This window comes from Macaca nemestrina, chromosome 3, assembly GCF_043159975.1.
Source record: "Macaca nemestrina isolate mMacNem1 chromosome 3, mMacNem.hap1, whole genome shotgun sequence".
Taxonomy (NCBI): Eukaryota; Metazoa; Chordata; class Mammalia; order Primates; family Cercopithecidae; genus Macaca; species Macaca nemestrina.
The window spans coordinates 86,237,114-86,254,715 of NC_092127.1; the positions used below are offsets into that span (position 1 = coordinate 86,237,114).

A 17,602-nucleotide genomic window follows, 5' to 3' on the forward strand; every position below is an offset into this window, starting at 1 on the left:
TTGTGGTATTTCCATACAATGGTATATTATTCAGCCACATGAAAGATTGTAGTATTGATGCATGCTGTAATGTGGATGGACCTTAAAAACATTTTGCTAAAAGAAGCAAAACATAAAAGGTTACATATTGTATAATTTTGTTTATATGAATATCCAGAATAGTTCTATAGAGACAGAAAGCAGATTCAGCTACTAGGAAGATAGGGAAATGGGGAGTGACTGCTTGATGGGTATGTAGTTTCTTGTGGGTGATGAAAATGTCTTGGAACTAGAGGTTATTATGGCTGTATAACATTGTGAACACAAGAAATTACACTGAATTGTGCATTTTAAAATAGTTAATATGTGAATTTCACCTTAAAAATAATGAGCTGCAAAAGATAGTAATAACCACACTTACGTAATACTTTTAAGTGTCAAGCACTTCTCTAAATTCTTCAGATACACACGCACAAATTTTTTTTTTTTTAATTTTTTGAGATGGAGTTTCCCTGTTGTTGCCCAGGCTGGAGTGCAATGGTATGATCTCGGCTCACTGCAACCTCTGCCTCCCAAGTTCAAGCGATTCTCCTGCCTCAGCCTCCCAAGTAGCTGGGATTACAGGTGCTTGCCACCACACCTGGCTAATTTTTTTATATTTTTAGTAGAAATGGGGTTTCACCATGTTAGCCAGGCTGGTCTCGAACTCCTGACCTCAGGTGATATGCCCCCCTCGGCCTCCCAAAGTGTTGGGATTACAGGCGTTAGCCACTGCACCCAGCCAATTCTTTACATATATTAACTCTTAATTCTCATAACAAACTGTATACTTACCATTTAAATGCTTATATTATTTCTATTTTATAGATGAGGCAACTGAGGAAAAGAGGTTATGATTTGCCCAAAGTTACTTATCTAATGGTAGGGGTTGGAATTTAAATCTAGATAATCAGATTCCAGAACTTTACCTCTCTATCATTGTGGGAGAAATAAAATAAGTTTAAAATATGAATAAAAAGCAAGAGGCTATTAAAATGATCAGATTTGAAAAATAACCAAAAGCAGTACTTCCAGAATTTAGAAAACAGAAGGATAGGTTTAATAGCCTAGTTGACACAGCTAAATAAAGAATTAGAGGAGCGAAATATATGAAAAAATCATTCTGAATGTAGCATGAAGATGAAAGTAACAGCTTACGAAGCATGGAAAAATAATTTGGTCTAACACATGGCTAATTGGAGCTTGAATTCAATTTACTGCTTCCAGGCTCCAAATGCACCTTTCAATAAAGTAGTTCCTCATTATCCTCGGGAGATACGTTCCAAGACCCCAGTAGATAATTGAAACTACAGATAGTACTAAACCCACTATACACTATGTTTTTTCCTATATATATATGAGATAAAGTTTATAAGTTAGCCACAGAGATTAATAATAATAATAAAATACAACAATTATAACTATACTGTAATAAGATATGAATGTGAACTCTCAATACATCTTATTGTACTGTACTAACCCTTCTTGTGATGATATGAGATAAAATGCCTAAATGAAGTGAATGATGTAGGCATTATGACATAAATGAATACTTCCAGAAATAAATAATTCATGTTTGAAATTGCACTGTGTTCTCAGTAACATGATGAAATCTCATGCCATCCCACTCCTTCCTGCTCAAATTACTGTTAGTCACTTAGTAGCCATCTTGGTAATCACATGGACTGTCACAGTATTATAGTGCTATGTTCAAATAACTCTTTTTTTACTTAATAATGTTCCCAAAGCACAAGAGTAGAGATGTAATATTTTCAGACCATGGTGAATCATGGGTAAGAAAAACTGCAGAAAATGAAACCATAGATAAAGGGATACTACAGATGGTGTTTGACTTAGAATGGTTCGACTTACAATTTTTTGACTTCATGGTGATGCAAAATGATACGCATTCAGTAAAAGCTGTACTTTGAGTACGCATACAATTTTTGTGTTTTTTACTTTTTCTTTTTTTTCTTTTTTGAGACACTCTGTCACCCAGACTGGAGGGCAGTGGTGCGATCATGGCTCACTGCAGACTTGACCTCCCGGGCTCAAGGAGTCTTCCCACCTCACCCTCCCAAGTAGCCAGGACCACAAGCACATGCACTGCACCCAACTAATTTTTGTTTTTATATTTTTTGTAGAGACAGGGTCTCCCAGTGTTGCCCAGGCTGGTCTTGAACTCCTGGGCTCAAACAAGTCTCCTGCCTCAGTCTCCAAAAGTGCTGGGATTACAGGTGTGAGCCACAGCACCCGGCCCTTTTTCCATTTTCAATGTAGTCGATAAATTACATGAGGCAGTCAACACTTTAAAATGGCCTACAGTAATTATAAAATAATCTAAAACAAGTCTAATGTAAGTGTTCAGAGTGCACTAAAAGTAGGTTAGGCTAAGCTCTTATGTTTGGTAAGTTAAGTGTATTAAATGCATTTTTGACTTATGATATTTTGTATTTACAGTGAGTTCATTGGAATGTAACCCCATCATAAGTCAAGGACCATCTGTTACTGTGTATCTTCTGTGATAGGCAACTGAATTTTTTTTAAGAATCCCTCCTTTAACGTGGGCACGATGTTAAGCTTTCTCAGTAAAGGGCATTAGAGGAATACCACAGAGGAAGAGGTTCTCCTGCTATTCCTGTTACGGGCTGAGGGTTGGCTAGTGTGGGTATGAAGACAACCGGTAAATATTCACAGGCCCAAAACACAATCAGTCTGTGACCTTGCAACTTTGACCTGCTGATAACATTTTTGCACCCCTCTTGACAAGGAAACCAAAGCTCTTGCATGGCCTGCACTGACCGCTTGTGGCCTGGAGACTCACACATCTGAAGTCACTCTTTTTACCAGCGTCTGCACAACCTGTGCATAGCTCACCTGTGGCCCAGTGGTCTACACAGATCTACCACTCCCTCTGTAACTTCCTGTGCAGCCTAAATGCTCTGGATGCATTCCACCCCATGAGTGGTAGATTGTTTAATAATATTATTTCAGTGTTGGTTAATTAGATTTGATTATTCTTCTATGAATATGTAATATGTTGATATTAGGGGAATCTGGTCGGCGTGTATGGAGGAAATTTCTGTACTAATTTTGTGGATGCTTCTATAAGTCCAAAATTATCTCAAAATAAAAAGCCTTTTATTTTTATAAACACGAAAAAGTAGAAAAGGTGCATAATTTACAAATTAGAAGAGAAGAAATAAATGGACAAAGGAGAAAGAAAGGCAAATGAGAGAGACCCAGAGATGGCAGGACAAATAGAAGGCACAATATGGTAGGTAAAATTCCAAATTGTATAAGTAATTATTCAAAAAGTAATTGGGGCCGGGTGTGGTGGCTCACACCTGTAATCCCAGCACTTTGGAAGTCTGAGACTGGAGGATTGCTTAAGCCCAGGAGTTTGAGACAAGCCTGGGCAACATAGAGAAACTCCATCTCTACAAAAAATACAGAAATATTAGCCAGACTTGGTGGCATGCACCTGTGGTCCCAGCTACTTGGGCTGAAGTGGGAGGATCACCTGAACCTGGGGAGATTGAGGCTGCAGTCAGTCATGATTGCACTACTGCACTCCAGCCTGGGTGACAGCGTGAGACCCTGCCAATAAATAAATACACAAACAAGCAAACAATAAATAAATGTAACTGGGTTAAATTAGCCAATCAAAGTACAAAGATTTTCAGACTGAGTAAAAATTCAGAATACAGCTCTATGTTGTTTTTTAAGTAAATAAAATATAAGTAGACAGAAAAGTCGAGGCCCAAGGGGAGAGGGATTTTTCTCTTGCTTTGTTTACTGCTGAATCTCTATTGCCTACAACTATGCTTTCCAGTATGAGAGTCACTAGCCTTATATGGCTACTGAGCACTTGAAATGTGGCTAATGTCACATTTTAAAATTTAAAAACTGAAGAAAAGTAGCATGTTTTCCATTAAACACAACTTTATTGTTTGGTTAGGGCAACATTTCACTTTAACCATTGCATCATATAAGACATTGTTATAGAGTACATGTTGAGCATGTAGGTCAACTCTAGTATTACATATAAATATATCATCAATCTTGTCAGTTACAAACAGGTTTTTCAATTTGGATGGTTTGTTCCTATGCACTGATTTACTTAAATATTTTTGCAAACAGTAAAAGTTACAAACATATAAATTTTAATTGGTAATAAAATTTAAATACTTATTTTAATTATATAATCAAATTATTTTCTCTAGCTTAAAAAATAGGCCAGGCGTGGTGGCTCACCCCTGTAATCCCAACACCTTGGGAGGCCAAGGCGGGCAAATCACCTAAGGTCAGGAGTTCGAGAGCAGCCTGGCCAACATCTACTAAAAATTAAAAAATTAACCAGGTGTGGTGGCACATGCCTGTAGTCCCAGCTACTAGGGAGGCTGAGGCAGGAGACTTGCTTGAACCTGGGAGGCAGAGGTTGCAGTGAGCCAAGAGCATGCCATTGCACTCCAGCCTGGACGACACGCTGAGACTCTGTCTCCAAAATATAATAATAATACGAAGAAGGGGAAGGGGCGGAGGAGGAAGAAGAGGAGGAGGAGGAGGAGGAGAATAAGGAGAAGGAGGAGGAGGAGGAGGAGGAAGAGGAGAAGGAGAAGAAGAAGAAGAAAGACGGAAGAAGAAAGAAGAACAGGTTGGGCGTGGTGGCTCACGCCTGTAATCCCAGCACTTTGGGAGGCCGTGGCAGGCGGATCACCTGAGGTCAGGAGTTCAAGACCAGCCTGCCCAACATGGCGAAACCCTGTCTCTACTAAAAATACAAAAAAAGTAGCAGGGCGTGGTGTTGGCCGTCTGTAATCCCAGCTACTCAGGAGGCTGAGGCGGGAGAATCGCTTGAACCCGGGAGGCGGAGGTTGCAGTGAGCTGACATCGCACCAGCGCACTCCAGCCTGGGTGACAAGAGTGAAAATCTGTCTCATTAAAAAAAAAAAAAAAGAAGAACAAATTTTTACGTTTAAATTGTATTCCGTGGAGGTGTCAAAGGCACTGCTATGACTGGAACGAAAAAAGAGTCTGAAAGAAAGTATGTTACAAAATTCACAATGAATGGAAATTGCAATTTATTAGGGCAGAGAAAAATGAAAAGACCTTTTATCTATTGTATAAAAATTTAAGATTATAAAATACACAGTAATGGGAGACATTTTTAGCAAAATCATAATAAATATCATAAGAACTTCCCCCTCAACAGTCAAAAAGAATTGATCAAATTAATTGCCTGAATTCAGAATTAAAAGTACAATGAAAAAATTTAAATGATATTTGACAGGATCCAAGTTTGTAAATATGGCCAGTTAGAAAAGGTCTTGAATTCTTTTACACACACACACACACACACCCCCTCTAACAATTTTTTTTTGATGGAGAGATTGTAAAAGAAACTGTTATATCATTTATGGAAATGTTAGAAAATTATAAAGAAATGGCTAAAAACAATATTTTTTAAAAGTAACAGATTTTCAATTAAATTACCAAACAAGTGCCTGTAGAATGCAGTATCTTTTTAACAATATCAAAAATCAATTGATCCAAAATTTAAAATGTTGGAAATAATTTTCTTTAGCTATAGACAAATGAGGTAATATAAGAAATACTGCCCATATTTGGGTATGTTGTGTCTCAAAGAACTTCCAAATTTACAGAAAAATATCAATTCATGGCCTAAGAATCAAACTCATGATGTGGTTTGTTGGTTGGTTGGTTTGTTTTTGAGATGGAGTCTTACTCTGTTGCCTAAAGTGCAGTCGTGGGATCTTCGCTTACTACAACCTCTGCCTCCCAGGTTCAAGCAATTCTCCCGCCTCAGCCTCCCGAGTAGCTGGGACTACAGGCACGCACCACTACGCCCAGCTAAGTTTTTTATTTTCAGTAGAGATGGGGTTTCACCATGTTGGCCAGGCTGATCTCGAACTCCTGACCTCAAGTGATCTGCTGCCTCTGCCTCCCAAAGTGCTGGAATTACAGGCGTAAGCCATCGCACCCAGCTAATTCTTTTTTTTTTTTTTTTTTTTTTTTTTTACAGTTGTTGGAAAATAATTTCAAGGAGAAAAAAAAGTTTATATCATCAAAGTTCTAGCTATGTTAGGTCAAAATCCAAATTTATTGGCATTTTGAAATAAGTGACTCATGATTTCTTATTGCTTCATTCCACTGTATGATAGATATTAAAAATATCCGGGCTCAATTTTCTGAAGCAAACTCTATGAAGAGGTAATGGATATAGTTATTTAAATTATTCAGTGTATCCATGCAAATTCTGTGAATCATTGCCAGTTTACAAAACAATTGAAAGAAATAGAAGAGAATGAATTTAGCTATCTTGTGTTCTTTCTCAATATTCATTAGTTGAGTTATGGAAGAGTTCTATAAACATTACAAAGTTGTACAAATATTCAATAATCAAAGAGAAAAATACAGCCGTGTGATTTATGCTTTCTTACCAATATCACAGTGCATGTGAACAAACTAAATTTGAAACTCCAAGAAAATGACAAGCTTGTGACCTATTTAGACAAGTAAAAGGATTTATATTGAAATTTAAACTTTTGATAATACAAATCAATAATAATGATTTTACACAATTTTAAAAGAGTTTACATTTTCTAACACAAATCAGTATGCAGGAGATTTTAATTAAATCAAAAGTATTATATAAATTAACAGAACTACAAGAAAAATTTGAACTCTATTGGTATTGAGAGAAATTTCAAGTTGCTTTTCAATTTATGAAATACCTTTTTTGAATTCATTGTCAATACCACTGAGTCAACATACGATTTAGTGAATGTCCTTAACTTGAAGAGAGATAGTTTTGAAATTGATACGCTTTAGCTTTCAAAGTCAAATCAATTATTTTGTAAAATATATGAGGCAGTTTTCTTTTTGTTTTTAATGTGGATGTGACTATTAAACAAAAGTGATTTTTTTTCTGGTACTCAATTTAGGTTACTGGAAAAGTTTCAAGTATTTTTGTGTGAAGAACTGTAAGTGGTCTGAGATTGTACCCTGCTTGTAAGATAAATCAACCATCCACAGTTTTGTAGATACTGATAAAAAAGCACAGAACCCCTAGGTTCAAGACAAAGGAGTATATTAATCATAGCAATAGCAATAGTCAGATAATCAGTATTTCTTTGAACCAATTTCTGCCTGATTCCTACAGAGCAATACGAAGAGGGCCAGATGGCATCTGTATACACAGCTGATTGTTTTATAGGTAAGGAATTCTTAGTTCGGGAAACCTAAATATTTTACAATGGTGGTAAACAATGCAAAGCAGCTTCACTGTACACTGGTTACCAACTTACCTGAGTTAAGAAATAACACACTCACATGCCATAAGTTACGTGAAATGATTTATTTATTGCAAATAGGCAGCAAGAGACAAAAGCCCAGGATCCACTGTGAGCCAGTCCCTGAAAGCTCTATTTACCTAGGGCAAATAGAGTCTCAACGATGTGTGCCCTACTTGCACCACAGCTGAGGGACCCCGAAAGGCAGCCCACCTTCGGTTATATGACTTGGTTATATGACATAACACACAAGGCTGGAGCTTTGAAGGACATCCTGTTCTGAGGGGTGGGGGAGGAGACACTATAATAGAGCCTACACAGTCCCTCCTCGTCTTAGAGTGTTATATTCCCAGTACATTCTACAGTAACTTTCTGAGGACTACAAGCCAGAAAGGAGGAGCAACGGAGTGGCATAACGCTACCTGGGGAGGTGTCCTGCAAGCACAGCTGCACATTAACTTTATAATCTGGACAATAAGCATACCTACCCCATGCTTCAGAGGGAGACACTATGTCAATCTTCCAAGACTATTTGATATACAGATATCCTTTAAAGATAGTTCAGAACAAAGACAACCAGTGCCTCTGCTCACAAGATGTTCAGAAATATGAAAGACCCATGGAGATTTGTTTCCCAGTATTTTGGAACAACTTGGGAATGTGAATCTTTTTTATTGTAAAATTTATGAAATCTAATATAAATCAAGTATTTCCAATGAAAAGTTAACATTCAAATTGAGACATGCTGTAAGTATAAAATTCACAATAGAGTTTGAAACCTTAACATAAAAAAGCATATAAACTATTTCATCATTAGTTATATTAAATACATGTTGAAATGACAACATATTAGGTATATTGATTTAAGTAAAAATAATTTCACCTGTTTACTTTTTAAAATGTGACTACTAGAAATTTTAAAATTTTGTATGACACTCATATTGTTTCTATTGAACAGCTCAGGCTCAGGCTGTCTAATTTTTACTGGACAGTCATAGAATGGTTGAATGACCAAAGATTAGAAGTTGGAAGAGGCCTTTGCCTGAGTCCCCTAGAAAATAGAGACTCAAACAAAGCTTAATTGTTAACATTTTGGGTGGTGAGGTTTCATCCCAGAATAATAAGAGTGTAAGAAAAGGAAAGTGAGGCTGAGAAAGAGGGGAAGAACATTTGGGCAGTTACTGGAAAAGCCCGATCCCATTTACTGTGGCATGGAACGTCATCTGAGATTAGAAGTGATGATAGGAGCCCAAATCACAATGGGACTGATTGAGTTAGGCCTACGTTCTAGAGGGACTGAGGCTGTTGTCATGGTGGATTGTCTTGGATTGTGGTTACTGTAATTTCCCGATGACAGTTAACACTGGGCATGGAAATGGTAAGAGATGCTCCACTGACTCCCTTGGGTTCCATACATACCCTCCTGGCCTTCATTAGGTAGTAGCAACTCTAGCTTCACTTGGTAATCAGAGTTCATTACCCTAGGCAGTGCATTAACTCCATTTTTCACCTGCTTGCTCAATAGAGTCAGTAACCCAAAGTGACTCCACTTATTACACTGATTAGTCATAACTTCTAGTTGGGTGGAACTCTGTACCCATAACCTAGCATAGTCAGCAGTTTCAGGGTCAGGATTATCTCCAGCAGTATCAGATTTGCTTGATGTCATGACACAAGTGTTTGAACAGCTTGCATGATTGTCACGACCTGCTTGTAGTTCTGGTCCCCACTCAAAGCTGGCAGCCTTTCGGGTACCCAATGGCTAAGAGTAGTATTTCCAAATATAGTATATACTTTCTCCAAAATCCAAAGAAACCCAGAAACCATTATGCATCTTTCTTTTTCTTTCTTTCCCTCCCCTCCTCCCTCTTCTCCTCCTCTACCCCTCCCCTCCTCTTCTTCCCTTTCCTTCTTTCTTTTTTTTGAGACAAGGTCTTGCTTTGTCACCCAGGCTGGAGTGCAAGTACAATCACATCTCACTGCTCACTGCAGCCTACACTTCCCAGGCTCAAGCAATCCTCCCACCTCAGCCTCCCAAGTACCTGGGACTATAGGTGCACACCACCATGCCTGGCAAATTTTTGTATTTTTTGTGGAGGCAGAGTTTTGCCATGTTGTCCAGGCTAGTCTCGAACTCCTAGGCTCAAGTGATCCTCCAGCCTTGGCCTCCCAAAGTGCTGGGATTACAGGTGTGAGCCACCATGCTTGGCCTATGCCTTTTTATTTATCATAGATGGCGCAATATTCTACCACCTGTCTTTACCTTATAACACATGTATTGGATTGCTGGATTCTTCAAAATTTCAACAATATGGTAGGCCTCTGAATCTCTATGGAATTATTTCTCACTATGTACTTACTTGGGCATGTAGGGTATTTGCCACTTCTTGCTCATAAGTCACATTAGCATCATGCCACTCATGTAGTCGACCAGAATTATGTTTTGCAGAATATGAAAATGAAGTTACCTGCAAATGATGACAGAACAGAGAAGGAGAAAGCAGCCGGGATCACATATCAGCTTTGGCCTGCCTCTTTCCTGTTCTATGGCTGTGGCCTGTACCCTTCCTGAACCCTCCTTGGAAGGAACAACTTGGCTAACCTAATTAATGCTTAGCTGCCAAAAGATTGAGTTCTCAATGAAAATCATATGTTATTTTAGTAATACCTTTGTGTATGACCTTGAAAAATACAGACACAAATTTCTAATGCATCTGAGGTAGTAATAAAGTTCAAAAGGGGTGGAGGGTGCGGGAAGGAAGCAGCTTTTCTTATCTGAAACTTGGCTGTCAATGATACAGAAGGGCTGGGCTCCCAGCTAAACCCCAACCATATGCCTGAAAACGCGGCCCCAAGTGAAAACAGCTGACCCCGTTTTTCTGCCCAAATGTTATCTTTCTGGCCTGCCGTGCTCCTATCCTGTGCCCATAGAAGACTTCAGCTGGCAGAGCAACACAAGCGACTAAGCAGCAAGCAGAAAAGCAACTGAGCGTTAGAGACTATGGATAGACGTGACTTACTTCAGACAGTGTGGCATCAGAGAGGGGCAACTGGGCCTCAGGAAGAGAGAGATCACTTTCCCAACCCCTTTCCAGTCTCCCTTTCCGCTGAGAGCCACCCACTGCTCAATAAAGTCTTCTGCATTCATCACCTCTCAAACAATTCGTGTGACTTGATTCTTCCTGGATGCCGGACAAGAACCTGGGTGCCAAGAGGTCAGAGGCTGCCACCCTGACCCTCCGGTGAGCTGGTTGGCACTTGCCTGTCCCTGGACAGCTCAGCTGACAGAGCATTGGTCATAACAAGCTTGGACTCTGGCCGGTTCCAGTGTTTGTTCGCTTCAGTTCCTGCACTTGCTTGCTCACACCCTCCCTCCTGTGAGGAGGAGTGGCCAGCAGTGGACTGAGTGAAACAAGCCATTCCAGTTCCTGCCTGCGAAGGGGGTCAAAAAGTATCCCATTGCATCAAGATACCTCTGAATATGAACAGCTAGGAATCTGACGGCTGCAAAGATGACTATTACCCAAATTGTGAAGAAGAGAAAGAGAAGGAGAACCAGAACCTTGACGATATACAAAATTATTATGTGCAAGTAGCAATGACATGGGGCAGCAGGGGTTTGATACTTTTGATACTGAGGCATACCAGTGATCATCATCCCAGCCTAACAGGAGTTCAAGGGCATCCTAAACAAGTACATAGCCATATTAGTCTTAATGCTACTATAGGAAATTATATAGGAAAGAAAAATATTTTCAATAAATGGTGCTGGAAAAACTAGATGGACATATGGAAAAAGACTAGTCTCAATCCTTACCTCATGCTACACAAAAATTAATTTTGAGATGCATCATGGACTTAAACTCAAAAGCTAAAACTAAAAGGCTTCTAGAGAAAAACAGATGAATATCTTCAGGACTGTGGGGTTAGCAAAGATTATTTCCATGGGACCAAAAAGTACCAACCTTAAAAAAACTAACACATTGGATTTAATAAAAATGTAAAACCATAAGAGACACCATTAAGCAAATGAATAAACAAGCCAGGAGCAAAAGAAAATATTTGTAATACATACATCTGACAAAGGATGTGTATGTAGGGGATGTAAAGAATTCTTACAACTCAGTAATCAACTCAGTTTTAAAATTTGCCAAGAGACATTTATAAGCAAAAAAAGAAGCTCAACTTAAAACTCATACTTTATACAAAAATTAACTCAAATGATATTATGAACTTACATGTAAAATATAAAACCATAAAAAGTTTAGGAAGAAAAAGGAGAAATTTCAGGACTTAGGACTAGCAAAGAATTCTTTGATGTGACATACATCTTCCTCTTACGCAATCTGTAAAAGAAAAAATTGACAAATTGAATCTCACTGTAAATGAGAAAGAGACTTAGGCAAACATTTTAGAAAAGAAAAAAATACAAATGACCAAAAAGCACATGAAATGGTAGTTACACAAGTACGTACATTTGCTAAAACTCATCAAACTGTACACTTAAGATGTGTGAATTTCAATGTATGTAAACTATTCTTCAATAAAAATAAAATTTTATAAAGCATATTTTTAGAAGTTGAACAGAGAAGCAATATTCATGTTGATAAAGAGCAATTATTTCCCTTCCTACCTTACACTCACTTAAAAAAAAAAGAAAATATGAAGGAAGGAAGGAAGGAAGGAAGGAAGGAAGGAAGGAAGGAAGGAAGGAAAGGAAGGAAGGAAGGAAGGAAAGAAAAGCAAACAAATAAAGAAAGGGGAAAAAAATCAGACATCTCATCAGCCATAATGAAAGCTAGAATATAGTAGGGTAAAGGTCTTGGATTAAAAAAAAAAAAATTCCTCTTGAGCTTAGAATTATTTACTCAAACTATCAACAAAGTGTAGTGTCAAAATCAATTCATTTTAAGACATAAAGGGATCCCTGAAATATACCTTACTTGTACTTTAAAATAATTTTTTTCAAATTAAGATATAATTCACATACCATGAAGTCTACCATTTTAAAGGTACAATTCAATCGATGTTAATATATTCACGAGGTTGAGCAATCATCTCCAATATCTCTTTCCAAAACATTTCGTCGCATTATAAACACCATATCAATTAGCAGCCACTCCCATTCCTCCAATACCCAACCACTGGCAAGCACTTATTTCTTTTCTGTTTCTATGGATTTGCTTATTCTGTACATTTTCTATAAATGGAATCACACAATATGATGTCATTATCAGCATTCTATTTCTTTTTATGGCTGAATAATATTCCATTGCATACATATATCACATTTTGTTTATACATTAATCAATTAATAGACATTTGGGCTGTTTCTACTTTTTGGCTATTATAAATGATACTGCTATGAAGATCTGTATACAACTTGTCATGTGAACCTGTATGTTTAATTCTTTTGGGCATATATGTAGGATTGAAAGTTCTGAGTCATATAGTAACTCCACATTTAATTTTTTGAGGAACCACTGACCTCTTTTGCACAGAAGGCATACCATTTTACATTTCCACCAGTGATGTACAAGAATTCCAGTTTTTCTACATCCTCGCAAACACCTGTAATTGTCCGTATTTTTTGTTATAGCCATCCTAGTGGATGTGAAATGGTATGTCGTTTTGGGTTTGATTTGCATTTCCCTAATGTTATGGTCTACTCCCACTCCCTGACCCCAATATTAATATGTTAAGATTCTCACACCCAAGGTGATATTATTAGGGGTTGGAGCCTTTGAGATATGATTAGGTTATGAGGGCTCTGCCCTCACCAATGGTAATAGCGCCCTTGTAAAGGAAGCCTGAGAAGTGCTCCTTTGTCACCTCCATCATGTGAGGAAACCATAAGAAGGTGCCATCGATGAAGCAGAAAGTGGGCTTTCACCACCCACTGAATCTGCTGGTGCCTTGATCTTAGACTTCCCACACTCCAGAACTGTGAAAAATAAATTTCTTTTGTTTATAAGCTATCCAGTTTATGGTATTTTGTTATAGCAGCCTGAATGGATCAAGGAACCTAGTAACTAATAATGTTGAGCATCTTTTTATGTGCTTAGTAGCCATGTAAATGTTTTCTTTGATAAATGTTTATCCAAATCGTTTGCTCATTAAAAAAAAATAGACTTTATTTTCTAGATCAATCTTAGATTCCCAGCAAAACTGAGTGGAAAGTACATAGTTCCAGTACACACCCTTCTCAGCACATGCAGACTCTGCCCCCCCACCCCCTGCTTCTTAATTGACATCCTTACCAGAGTGGCTTTTGTTACAATTTACGAACCTGCATTGACATATCATTATCACCCAAAGTCCATAGTTTATGTTAGGTTTCTCTCTTGGTGTTTTACATTCTATGGATTTTGACAAATTATAATGACATATATCCACCATTCTAGTATCACAGAGTATTTTCACTTCCCTAAAAATCCTCTGTGGTCAGCCTGTTCATCCCTTCCTGCCTGCAATTTTTGTTAACCACTGATGTTTTCACTGTCTCCCATAGTTTTTCCTTTCTCAGATTGTCATATAGTTGGAATCATACAGTATGGAGACTTTCAGATAGGCTGCTTTCACCTAGTAATATGCACTTAAAGCTGGAGTGTAGTGGTGCAATCTTGGCTCACTGCAACCTCTCCCTCCCAGGTTCAAGCAGTTCTCCCACCTCAGCTTCCCAAGTAGCTGCAACTACAGGCATGGACCACCATGCCCAGATAGTCCCTTTCTTTTGTTTTCTTTTTATTTTCTTTTCTTTTTCTATTTTTTTTGAGATGGAGTCTTGCTCTGTTGCCCAGGCTGGAGTACAGTGGCACAATCTCGGCTTACTGCAAACTTCGTCTCACGGGTTCAAGCAATTCTTCTGTCTTAGCCTTCCAAGTAACTGGGATTACAGGATTCATCACCACACCTGGCTAATTTTTGTATTTTTAGTAGGATGAGGTTTCACCGTGTTGGTCAGATTGGTCTCGAACTCCTGACCTCAGGTGATCTGCCTGTCTTGGCCTCCCAAAGTGCTGGGATTACAGGTGTGAGCCGCTGCGCCCAGCCAGGATAGCCCATTTTTAAAGTGATGAATAATATTCCATTGTCTGGATGTACTGCAGTTTATCCATTCACCTACTGAAGGAAATCTTGGTTGCTTCCGGGTTTTGGCAATTATGGCTAAAGCTCTTATAAACATCCATGTGCAGGTTTTTGGATGGATATATGTTTTCAGCTCCTTTGTGTAAATACCAAGGAATGCAAATGCTGGATCATATGGTATATTAGTCAAGATTCTCCAGAGAAACAGAACCAATAGGATGTATATACATTATAAAGAGATTTATTATAAGAAATTAGCTCACACAATTACAGAGGTGGTAAGCCCAAAATCTGTAGAGCTAATGTTCCAGTTTGAGTCCAAAGGCTGCCAGGCTGCTGTAGAACCAGGAAGAGACAGTATTCCAGTCTGAAGCCTGACAGGCAGAAAAGTTGTCTTTTCCTTCAGGGAGAGTCAATCTTTTGCTCTATTCAGGTCTTCAACCGATTGAAGACCTGTCCACATTATGGAGGGCAATCTGCTTTACTTGTTCTACCAATTTAAATAGTACCCTCATCCAAAAACACCTTCACAGAAACACCCAGAATAATGTTTGACTAAGTATCTGGTCAACCCATGACCGAGTCAAGTTGATACATAAAACTAATGATCACACGTGCTAAGAGTATGCTTAGGTTTTGTAAAGAAGTGCCAAACTGTCTTCCGAAGTGGCTGTATCATTTGGCATTCCCACCAGCAATGAATGAGAGTTTCTGTTCCTCCACAACCTCACCAGCATTTGGTGTTGACAGCCTTTGGGATAATGGCCTTTCTAATAGGTATGTAGTGGTATCTTATTTTATTTTAATTTGCAGTTTCTCTTACGGTGTATGCTTGTTTTTATGTAATTATTTGCCACCTGTATATCTTCTTTAGTGAGGTGTCTATTGAGTTTTTTTGTCCATTTTTAAATCGGGTTGTTCATTTTCTTATGGCTTAGTTTTAAGGGTTCTTTGTGTATTTTGTAGACTAGTGGCTCATAAACACTGTAGACTCAGGATATATTAAATTTATAAAAAATATTTTTGTTTCTTCAATAATAAATTAACCTTGGTTTACTGTAACATTTTAACTTTATAAATGTTTTAATTTTTCAACTTGTTGACTCTCTTGTAAATAACCATTAGCTTAAAACACACATTGTATAGCTATACAAAAATATTTTCTTTAAATTCTTATTCTATACACTATTTTCTGTTTTTAAAATTTTTGTTTTATTTTTTCTTTTTAAACATTTTATTTAAAACTAAGACACAAACACAAGCATTAACCTACCAAGTTAGTTCTACATAGTTCTAGTTCTACATAGGGCTAGTATCATTGATATCACTGTCTACCACCTCCACATCTTGTTCCACTGTAAGGTCTTCAAGGACAATAACACACATGGAGCTGACATCTCCTGTAATAACAATGCCTTCTTTTGGAATACCTCCTGAAGGACCTGCCTGGGACTGTTTTATAGTTAACTTTCTTTAAAAACGTAAGTAGAAGTAGTATACTGTAAAATAATTATAAAAAGTATAGTATAGCAAATACATAAACCAATAGCATAGTCACTTATTATTAAGTATTATGCACTGTATATAACTGTGTGCTATACTTTTATATGCATGGCAGCACAGTAGGTCTGTTTACACCGGCATCACCATAAACATGAGTAATGTGTTGCACTATGACATTACAATGGCTACAACCTCACTAGGCAATAGGAGTTTTTCTTCCCCATTGTAATTTTATAGAACCACCATTGTATATGTGATCTGTCATTGACCAAAATGCTGTCATGTGGCATATGACTGTATTTCCTTTCCTAGTCTTTGTGCATTAGCTAGGGTTTCCAGTACAATGGTGAAAAGGAGTTGTGATAGGACACATTCTTGCCTTGTTTGTGATCTTAGCAATAAAGTTTTCTAGCTTCTCATCATTAATTAATATGTTAGTTGTAGTTTTTTTATTTTATGTTTTTATAATGAAGTTGAGGGGGTTCACTTCCATTTCTAGTTTGCTGAGAGTTTTTTTTTTTTTTTATCATGAATGGCTGTTGGATTTTGTCAAATGCTTTTTCTTCATTTTCTTCATCTATTGATATGATCGTGTGTTTTTTTTTCTTCTTTAGTCTGTTGGTGTGATGCTTACATGAGTTGATTTTCAGATGTTGAACTAGCCTTGTATACCCAGAATGAATCCCACCTGGTCATAGTGTATAATTCTTTTTATATATTGTTGGATTCAATTTGCTAATTTTTTTGTTGAGAAATTTTTCATGTATGTTCCTGAGAGATATTGCTCAGGGTGAGTCTATAGTTTTATTTTCTTGTAATGTCTTTGTTTTATAATATGAGGGTAATATTGGCCCCATAGAATGAGTTAGCAAGTATTGCCACTGCTTCTATCTTCTGGAAGAAATTGTAGAGAATTGGTGTAATTTCTTCCTTAAATGTTTGGTAGAATTGTCTAGCAAAACCATCTGGCCTGGTGCTTTCTGTTTTGCAAGATTACTGATTACTGGCTCAATTTCTTTAATAGATCTAGGCCTACTAAGATTGTCTATTTCTTCTTTTGTAAATTTTCAGTAGCCTGTATCTTTCAAGGAATTGGCCATTTCATCTATGCTATCAAATTTGTGAACATAAATTTGCTCATAGTATTTCTTTTTTATCCTTTTAATGTCTGATTGGGATCTGTAGTGATGTTCCCTCTTTCATTTGTTATATAAATAATTTGTGTCTTCTCTCTTATTTTCTTAGCCTGGCTAGAGGCTTATCAATTTTACTGATCTTTTAAAAAAAGGCAGCATTTGGTTTTGTTGATTTTCTCTACTGATTTCCTGTTTTCTTATAAAATTTTTTATTGAGGTAAAATATACATATGTAATTTACCATCTTTACCATTTTTAAGTGCAAAAGTCAGTAGCAATAAATGCATTCATATTTTTTTCTAACCCCCTCCTTCCTGACACCTCTTTTCAATTTCATTGTTTCTGTTTTAATTTTTATTATTCCTTTCCTTCTGCTTACTTTGGATTTAATTGGTCTTCTTTTCTAGCTTCCTAAGATGAAAGTTTTGACTACTGATTTTAGATCTTTCTTTTTTCTTAATACAAGACTTGAATGCTGTAAATTTCTAAGCACTGCTTTGTGGGTCCCACACATTTTGATAAAATTGTTTTTTAATTGTT

General features: G+C 37.4%; 1 long non-coding RNA gene across 1 annotated transcript; it reads right to left on the reverse strand.

The window, feature by feature from the left end:
• Positions 1 to 3,502: 3,502 nt before the first annotated feature.
• Positions 3,503 to 12,516, reverse strand: LOC105486336 (uncharacterized). The gene is made up of 4 exons (XR_011621136.1): positions 12,325 to 12,516; positions 11,573 to 11,680; positions 9,695 to 9,802; positions 3,503 to 3,618 (listed from the first exon to the last, which is right to left on the reverse strand). It is a non-coding gene; the product is annotated as an uncharacterized lncRNA (long non-coding RNA).
• Between the last annotated feature and the right edge of the window lie 5,086 nt (positions 12,517 to 17,602).